Source organism: Microcaecilia unicolor, chromosome 4 (assembly GCF_901765095.1).
Source record: "Microcaecilia unicolor chromosome 4, aMicUni1.1, whole genome shotgun sequence".
NCBI lineage: Eukaryota > Metazoa > Chordata > Amphibia > Gymnophiona > Siphonopidae > Microcaecilia > Microcaecilia unicolor.
Genome location: NC_044034.1, coordinates 214,189,383 through 214,198,209, shown reverse-complemented (window position 1 = coordinate 214,198,209; position 8,827 = coordinate 214,189,383). Strand labels below are relative to the sequence as shown.

Here is an 8,827-nt window from a genome sequence, read left to right as displayed (position 1 = left end):
TATCTTTTGTGCTTGGGTTAATACCAGCTGCCTGATTGATTTTTTCTACCTCTCCGTCTTGTGTATACTTGGTCACAGACTTACAGAATTATTTTCTCCTGCAAAAAAGTGCAGAGTGATACATTTTAATGCTATGCACCTACAGAGACCATTTCAACCTAGTCAGTTCCTGTTCATCTGCAGTGTTTTACAGCTTTGCTATAAATCTGTTTCTAATTGTAGATTGTCTTCATGCCAAAAATGCTAGCAAGCAATAATGTGCTGGAAAGAGATGCTTGGGGCTGTAAGATGCCCCTTTCTCAATTACTTTATGAAAACAAAACATGCATCCATAAGTGGAACACGGCAGGAAAGAGCCCCTTGGCAAGACATTATTTGGTAGTTAAGGGCCACAGGGCACCATTTATTGATGTTACAACTAAGGGCCAGTGGGATACAATATCTAAGCCAGAGCTGTCATGGGGACCCCACAGTCAGGTTTTCAGGATATGCACAATGAATATGCAAGAGAAAATTTGCATATAAAGAGACCTCTAGTGTATTTACCAGTCAAAAGGAGTGCTATTGTCAATACTTACAGAACCTTCCAAGACCTGGAAAGTATCTAAAAGAGTAGGAGTTTGGACCAAAAATGGAAGGAATTATGATCTTATAAATAGCAAAGCCTTGGACAAAGTTATTGTTTTTGGCTGGCTAAGTCACTATACCACAGAGGTTTGTTGTTTCTGGCTTATTAAAGCCATTACACTACCATGTTTTTGAGTAAGGAGTGGAAGGCCAGAGGAGGCCTTTGAAGTAGAAAGAAAAGGAACTCCTCTGAGGTTCTGAAGAGAGTGTAAGGAGTCAGAAGATTCCAAGGACCAATGCAAAGTGAACCACGGAAGGAAAGACTACCGAGACCCGTCCAAATGCCAGAGTTGTCACAGTGACCATGAGGTTTAGCCTGTGGTTCTCAAATGTGTATTCTGCAGTCATGCCATTTATAAGTCTTAGAATTCCTTGGACACGCTGCCAGTCAATAGCCAGAGGACCCAGGAGGAAACAAGATTCAAAGCATGGCCCTTGGACTAAGTCACCAGCTACTGGTGTAGAAAGCTCAGTGGAGCTGAGTGCCAATCAGTGTTCATCTGTGCTGTTGGGCACTAAAAGCAGAGTAAATCAAGGTGCTACTCTAAGGAGTGCTGAGACCCAATCAGCTGCTGTGAAAGGGGTGAGTATTGGGGAGGGGGATGCCTTTCCCCCAAAATTCATTTGTGCCCTGGGTCTGCTAGGAGTTGGGAGCTGAAGGAGATCCACCACCAGCACTTTCCCCCATATGTGAAAATGGCAGTAGATGAAGAAGCAGAAACCTTCAATTAAGGTCTTCTATATGACCAAGCACAGAAGAGGAAGATGTTCCAAAGGTCCAGGGTCAGGGAAGGGTTACCATTCAATGCATATATGAAGAGATGTCAGGAGAGGTCCCACCACTTGAAAGGTGGTTATTATCCATGTCACCACTCACCTAGGCCAACTGTGTTGAAGAGTGCGAAAGTTAGAGAATGCCTGGATTAGAGACTGTTTCTCTGTCTAGTACATGTCTGTGGTTCATCAAGAAGGACAAGAGCACAGATTGCCTGTTTTGGAGACCAAGCTAGATTTTGTCTGCTTAGCCTTGGGGTTGCTTGTTGATGAACCTTCCTTGGGAGTATCCTCAAGATGGTCTTGAACCCTGAATTGAATGGGGTGGCCAAAGCAGTAGACCATGTTTTCACTTGGAAAAATAACAGGATGAGTGTAGAAGCAAAGCTGAACCAGGATAGAGCCTTTTATGCCCAGGAAGATGAAGAACAAGCCTAGTCCCAAATTGAACACTATATCCAATGGTCAGTGTGGAGATATGGCATGTCTTCTATCCCTACGTTATTTTGCCAGTAATGAGTGAGGTAGGACACAAATGAATAGAGTGAGTCCATGATGAAACTTACGAATGAATGCACTCTGACCTTACAAACTGATTATATTATTGGGACCGTTCCTTAGTGAAGACTATCATACAGGCACAATATTAGTAGTAGCAGGTGGAAAGATCCTTCAGAAAGTCCACAGTGATAGTGGTGGCAGACTTGGAAGGGAATAAGAGAGTTTACCTTGTAAGCCACACACTACTGGGTAGAAACACAGCAAAATAAAAAAAAGCCTGATCTAGCTTGTTATTGATCATGTGGAGGGTAATCCTATAAAGTACATGTTGACTGTTATATACTGATTATCAATGCGCGCTGCGTACGACTGGTAGCGATATGCAAATGATTTATAGTAGTAGTAGTAAATTATTAAAATAATGTCATATACATGTATATGTGTGCATAAATGCAAAACTTCTGCCTAAGCACTATTTTGTAAATACACATGTATCTTACAAAGCATACATTTAATAGGTACACATCTACTATATGTAATCTGTAACATATCATTAAAATCATCTATAGTACCTGAAAATTGGAGGGTGGTCAATGTAATACCAGTTTTCAAAAAGAGTTCCTGGGATGACCAAAGAAATTACAGATTAGTGAGCGTGATGTGTGTGCTGTGTAAAACGTTAGAGAAACTATTATAAACAAACAGTGGCGTTCTTAGGTTGGCTGGCACTTAGGGCAGATTGCTGCTGCTTGTCCCCCTGGCACATCAACCCCCCCCCCCCCCCCCGCTGCATCACCCCCCTCAGTGCATCACATCCCCCCCATGCATCACCTTTCCCGGCGCATCACCTCCTGGGGTGCTGGGAGCAGTCGCGTGGCTGTTGGCTCCGCCAGTTCCCTGCCCTGGTTTGGAAGCAGGGAACCAGCGGGGCTGACAGCCATGCTGCTGCTCCCTGTACCCCACTGCAGCGTGCACATGGGGCAGACCGTCCCCACTGCCCTGCCCTCATTACGCCACTGGTTGTTTATAATAGTTTCTCTAACATTTTACCCAGCACACACCTGCATAGCTAGGCAGGCCAAAGTTAGGACAGCTTCTGAGCTGTCCTAAATCTGGCCACTTATCTATGCGGTTGCTGGCACTGAATATTACTAGCAGTCATATAACCCTAGGCTCTTCCCTAACACTGCCCCCTTTTTTGACAGTGGTCAGAGGTGATATTGACTGACACTGCACACTTTAGTGCCACTGAATATCAGGGGGCAGGCTGTAACAAGTGATTTATGCGGCAGGAGCCTCTCCTACTGTCTTAAATCGCTTTGAATATAAGCTCCTTTGTCTTTGAGGAAGAAAGAAAGTAGATCATTTTGGGGAATGAAGGAAGAATGAGGAAAGCATTGGAAAGCTAAAAGTTTCTTTAAGAACATCCAACAAATTTGAAATCTTATGATTTTCTACCTTGGTGTGGTTTTTTTCTTCAACTGTGCACCTTTTACTACTTTTACAACCTTTCAATATCCATTAAGAAAACCTTGAAACACATGAAATATGATTATAAGAAAACAAAGGCAATGTCATCATTAGTCTTAGGAATGTACAAAAAAAATAATCAAACTAGAATAGACCACATATGGGGAGGGAATCCAACCCATTCTACCAGAAGAAGTTGGACTAACTAAGAAAATGAAACAAGATAATTGCAGTGTAACTGACCTAACCTTTCCAATTATTTAATTAACTTTCTGTAAGCATTTATGGTTCAGAATACTCTTTTGGACTAGACTGTGAATTTTGTTGGAAAAGGTACAGAGAAGGTCGAAAAAAATGATAAAGGGGATGGGATGACTTCCCTATGAGGAAAGGGTAAAGCGGCTAGGGTTATTCAGGTTGGAGAAAAGACAACTGAGTGGCGTGGAACAGGTAGATGTGAATTGCTTGTTTACTCTTTCCAAAAAAACTAGGACAATGAAGCTACAAAGTAGTAAATTAAAAATGAATCAGACAAAATATTTCTTAACTCAATGTGTAATTAAACTCTGGTATTCATTGCCAGAGAATATAGTAAAAGCAGTTAGTTTTTATTAAAATGGACTTGGGAAATCCACTGCTTATTTCTAGGATAGGCAGCATTATACTGTTTTGGGATCTTGCCAGGTACTTGTAACCTGGCCACTGTTGGAAACAGGATGCTGGGCTTGATGGACTTTCAGTCTGTCCCAGTATGGCAATACTTATGTACTTAGATTAAGAGACCCCTTGGCCAATGGCCTCCCAGTGACAACTGGTTCCATCTCAGGACCCCTGATACCAGCAGTTATATTCCTAGTTGTGTTGTGAGCTGCAGCCCCTGAAATGTGTGCAACCAATCTCACTTCAGGCTAGAGGCCCTGAATGGAATCCGGAGACCAAAGGAGTTACACATAAACTGGAGCTACTGCATGCTAATCCCTCATGCATATTGATTGTGGATATCCTTTAAATCTGATTGGTTAAAGGTCCATCGGAGAGTTTTGAGAAGCCCTTATCTTGGCCACTAGAAGTACTGAGGATGATTTCCTCATAGCAAGTCATTAAAAAGATCAATCTGTTCATTTTGTGGCCACTAACATGACTTTATTTAGATGATTTGCAAGTGGTTGTGTTGAAGGTTGGTGCAGCAGTAGATGTGAGTCTATTAGAGCAATGGATGCACTGAGTTCATTCACCGGCTTCAAATTATTGTGTAACCTTTTCATATTAATGTATGACCATTTGATGAAACACATCCCTTGAAACATAATATTAAGAATCTGGATAATACAGCAGTGGCAGAGCATATTGAAATAGTTGGGTCAGTGCATTAAGATTGTGCAATTTGTTGATATACCACTGCCATTAAACACTGAAAGCTCAACCTTTCCCCTTCTCTCCCTCACATAGGTATCCCCATTTGTTCTAACTAGACAGTTGGCCTGCTGGTCTTTTCAGGAATTGGCACAGGACAAACATTGGATTGGAGTGGAATGGGAGTTCACCAGAAGTCTGATTCTAAATATTTATTTTATACAAGCTGTGGACATCTGGATATAACAGCAAACACATGTTGGGGGATGGGGAACAGATGCATTGTGTAAAGAGAAAGAACTCAAAGAAATATATACGGGATGGCTTTGTGAACTGACCGAGGTCTGCTTGGCACAAATGCACAACTCACATAATAAATGTAGTTATAAGTCATAACATTATTCAACCAATCAAATGACTGAGTGGCATATGCTAAAATTAAGGGCCCTCAAGTGATAATTTGGGAAAGAACACTGGGAAATGTTAGGGAGATCAGGAAATGGATACAACTAGGCCCTTGCTTTTTGGGGGGACTCCTTGCATGACAGGGGCTGCTTTGAGATTCATTAATTGAAGAGATTTTCACTCTACACACAGTAATCCCCTCTTCTAATGAGTGCAGCAGGTCACCTCACCATAACTACCCTATCTGCCTATCAGGTTACTGCCCAGGTGTGGTATGCAAGCTGAGACAGGCCTAGGCTAAAATGTGCTCAGGAATTAGAAGCTGCACCTGTTAGACCAAGGTCTGATCTGGAACTTTACCAGCAGGAACTCAAGTGGAATCAGTGTGTGAACTCACACAGACAGAGGCACAGACAGGAACCTGCAAATAAGAAGAAATAATTTGGTAACAGAACTGGAGACAGATCTAGGCTGCAAGTTTTGAACTGGAGTTAGCAGGCAAACCAGGACCCCAGACCTGAATCTGGATTCAGAAAGCAGGTAACAAGGCTGGAATAATGATTGGAAGTGAACTGGAACAGCAGGCCTGCAACTTGAGGTCAGAAGCAGGTAATAGACTGAAGCAGAAAGACTTGACAGCAAGGATTTCTCAAACCAGAGGCTTGACAGCAAGTTAAGGTGGTCAGCCACTGGATTTTTGCCTAAACCCTAGCCAATCCCTTATGGCTAGAGGTGTAGCTTTGGAAGCTCCCTGAAACAGTCTTATTCTCAGCTGTTTCTACTTACTTCAGGTTCCTGGCTGATCTTAAGGCTAAGTATTCCATCCTGAACTCTGGGAATGACCCAATTTTATGTCCCCTTTGGATACTGCCCTGACACTGCCTCCGCCCAAACCGTCTTTGTTGTCACATGTCATGAAAACTGTCACATCCCACTGAGCATGAACCTGGCGTGAACACAGTGGAGCCAAATTAGTTTCGCTTTGCTCATTCTGTCTGCAGTAAGTGACAGGGAGGTAACTCAGATACTGTGGGTTGGTATCTTCCCTCTCCTCTACCTTACCAAATTTTTCATATAATGGGGTAAAAACCTGTGGGGGTCAAATATTTAAATCAGCATATTTTTTTTAATTGTGGCAACAGTGTTTATATATATATCCAAAGAAATTCTGTGAACAGCACTTAAAGTTACATGCCCAATTGTATACACAATTTAATTGAGTAACAAGCAGTGGCGTAGCTATGGGGGCCCATGGGGGCCTGGGCCCCCCAAATTGGCTCTGGGGTTCCCGGTTTGGCTGGTGGGGGGTCCCTAACCTCCGCCAGCTAAAGCAAACATAGTAGATGACGGCAGGAAAAAGACCTGCACGGTCCATCCAGTCTGCCCAACAAGATAAACTCATATGTGCTACTTTTTGTCCCGTGACTGAAACAGAACAGAGCGCAGGCACTGTGAGACCAGTGCGGGACAAACGCTTTAGCTGGCGGGTTGGGGACCCCCACCAGCCAAGATACCTTTTCATTGGTGGTGAGGGGGTGGCAGGAGGGTGGCAGCAGGGATGCGATAGTGGCCGCGGGGGATGGGAGGGCGGCGGCAGAGAGGTGGGCCAAAATGTTGGGTGCAGATCCCAACACTACGCGCTAGTTTATAAATATCATCCAACTCGCAATTCTGCTCAGCACACATTTTTATCACGCCCCATATTCAGGCACCATTTACTGAATTTAGTCCATAATGTATAGTCAACTCTGCTATCTGCACTGAGTGTAGATAGAGATTGCTGATTTCCACCAGCTCTACAGATAGTGGCAATATATAGCCACTATCACTATAGCTAAGCACAGTGATTCCCAAACCAGCCAATCAGCTTTTCAGGATATTCGCAATGAATATTCATGAGAGAGATTTGCATGCACTGCCTCTACTGCAATAATAAAGCATAATGGGAGAATGGAAGGAAGAGATTAGGCACCAGGATCAACAACAGAAATATTTGCACAGGTTAATGGCAAAAATTGGCCTATGTATTATTCTCTATCTAATATCTCTATTGCAAACTACAAAGTACCACACAGTCTTTTGTTAAGAGGTAAGAGACTTCAGATAACCTGGTGCAAATTCATTCTGTATTGAAAAGCACCGCTCCGCTCTGCCGCTGGTCATTGATTTACCCAGTGTGGTTACAGGTGGGCATCCTCATCAGTCTAAAATCCTCTTTATGTTGCTAATTCGCATACACTTTTTAAATTTTAATTGCAGCTATTAGCACTTATCCTTTTGGGCGTTTTCTAGTAGGTTCGCTCTAAGCAAGCTCCTGTTTCGCATTCGCTTCATTAGGAGCTGAACCCCCGCTATTGTTGCCCTCTCGCAGTGTCTGCAGTTTTATCGCTCTCCACCACTGTACTATTCACAAAATGGCGCCTAGCAGCCATATTTTACAGGTAGGGGTACACAATTATTTATTTACTTAGACTTGCTCACACCTTTTTCAGTAGTAGCTCAAGGTGAGTTACATTCAGGTATACTAGGTATACATAGGCCTCTGGAAATCCCTAGGCCCCATGGATACATTACTGTAAGCCGGGAGGGGGTTGAGGGGAACTACAGGAAAGTAGTGTCTGTCAGGGGTAAGAGGGGCTCATCGGTAGGAGTTCTGCTCAGATAGTGTATCTTCTGTGGGTTGTGTTCAGGGGAACTGTCTTTGATGAGGAGACAGGAGAAACAGAGTTTGCTTTGGCCCCATTAATATGGCACCCAGGAGCATCAGGCTACATGTTAGTGATCGAATGCTCCTGGGCAGGAAAAATGATGCCAGCTTATTGCTGGCTATGCCAAATCCTACACTTGCTAAATTGTCCTTAACTTAGTAACTGTATTGACGAAACCACAGCTGAACCATCATTGGGGACTTTCACATGAGCAACATACTCATGGCTCGCCTCTTTTCGTCATCAGTTCAGAACTAATAGTGGTTTTGTTACTTTCCAGCCTATTTAAATTGTATTTATTGCTATAATAATTTATATTACTCTTTATCACTTAAATCGTACTGACAAGTCAAATTTGCTGAAGTAAATACTTATCATTATCAGACCAACTGTCGACATGGGCCATGTTTTGGTTACTGCATCAGGGAGCAGCCCTATGAATATAAAGCAAAAATCACTTCAGAAGATGGTGGTATCATTTTCTGGGAATAACACAGTTTGTAGTATTCACCACAGCTACATCATTCAATATCTCTAATAATGAGATTTTGCATGCATTTAAATGCATCTCATTATTATTAAGATACCAAGAAAAAAACAAACAAAATCACTAACTACCATCCAGTAGCCTCTATCCCTGTGGTGGTCAAAGATGGAACGCATGGTAACCAAACAACTTACAGATTACATAAACAAATTCTCAATATTACACGAATCACAGTCAGGCTTTCACCCCCTCCACAGTATCAAATTCAAACATCATCACCGTGGAAAGCAGACTGTGGAGTACTGCAAGGATCACCGCTATCACCGATCCTGTTCAACTTAATGATGACCCCACTTGTCAAATCCTTATCCAACCATGGCCTTAACCCTTTTATATATGCAGACGATGTCACAATTCCTTACAAAACCAAACTGACAGAAATCACCAATGAAATCAAGCTGCCTGCCCTGAACTTTGACTGTTATTGGATGTTCTCGTTCTC

At 42.7% G+C, this 8,827-nt stretch overlaps 1 long non-coding RNA gene across 1 annotated transcript in view; it reads right to left on the bottom strand.

The window, feature by feature from the left end:
• LOC115468010 overlaps window positions 1-8,827 on the bottom strand; it is a 178,276-nt gene that overhangs the window by 8,517 nt on the left and 160,932 nt on the right. Inside the window, exon 3 of the long non-coding RNA XR_003941801.1 lies at window positions 5,459-5,551. This is a non-coding gene — a long non-coding RNA (uncharacterized LOC115468010). The remainder of the gene's footprint in view (window positions 1-5,458; window positions 5,552-8,827) is intronic.